This window comes from Sinocyclocheilus rhinocerous, unplaced genomic scaffold, assembly GCF_001515625.1.
Source record: "Sinocyclocheilus rhinocerous isolate Xijiao unplaced genomic scaffold, SAMN03320098_v1.1 scaffold1972, whole genome shotgun sequence".
Classification (NCBI taxonomy): domain Eukaryota; kingdom Metazoa; phylum Chordata; class Actinopteri; order Cypriniformes; family Cyprinidae; genus Sinocyclocheilus; species Sinocyclocheilus rhinocerous.
The window spans coordinates 49,711-50,531 of record NW_015634473.1 but is presented as its reverse complement, the minus strand read 5'-3'; the positions used below and the strand labels follow the sequence as shown (position 1 = coordinate 50,531).

The window sequence follows — 821 nt, the reverse complement described above, 5'->3', positions numbered from 1 at the left end:
ATTACCTACACAGAGCCGTTGTTCACCGACAAGCTGCGCAAAACATGCGCAAAATATGATCGTGGTTTTGCGCAGCTTGTCAGTGAACAACGGCTCGGTGTAGTTAATGCTGCTCCATGTGAAAGCCCGCAGCCGCAGGTGATGAGATTTACCGCTGATTAAAGAACCGGCTTTACGGACAAGATGCGCGTTAAATATCGCATGCGATTTATCGTGCAGCCCTAACATTAAATCTATTTGACATGTAATAACAAAGCAAATCAAAATCTTTCCAAGCACCAAGTACAACTGCTTCAGTACTTGATGTCTATGGGATGGCACCATTTCAAAATACGATCGCACAACCGAAAAACACAAATGCGTCCAATTAATCTGTGGCCAACATTCTACAGTAACAGCATTGCAGATCTATGCTCTAATGAATATCGTAGAGTAAGATTTAGTCGCATATGCGAGTGATTTACTCGCAATGTAGAGGGTTGAGTGGGCTTAAATAGATCACCCTTTACAGCAGATTTAGTTAATAAACAACTGACAGTTTTGACCTAAATATGATTTTCAGTTACAATAATTAATCCTAAAATTCGACATTAGTAACTTACTTTTAGCAGCATCAGTCGCGCTCACAAGACCTCCCGATTCTTACTTGTGAATTCAGTTCACTGGAGACTCGCACTAAACGGTTCATTTGAATCAGTGAGTTGCCGAATCGAGAACAGCTGCAATCGGTTCATTCTAATTTGTGAATGAATCGTTTGGTGCGATTTAAGAACCGATTTAACAGGTTCATTGAAAATAATCAGTTCGTTCATGAATCAGAC

General features: G+C 40.4%; 1 protein-coding gene and 1 long non-coding RNA gene across 2 annotated transcripts in view; one reads left to right on the top strand and one right to left on the bottom strand.

Annotated features, from left to right (window-relative positions):
- The window catches only part of LOC107745638 (rho GTPase-activating protein 23-like), a 43,550-nt gene that overhangs the window by 5,506 nt on the left and 37,223 nt on the right, over positions 1–821 (top strand). The gene's annotated exons all lie outside the window — the stretch shown is intronic.
- LOC107745636 (uncharacterized) overlaps positions 1–821 on the bottom strand; it is a 13,824-nt gene that overhangs the window by 1,653 nt on the left and 11,350 nt on the right. The window lies entirely within an intron of this gene.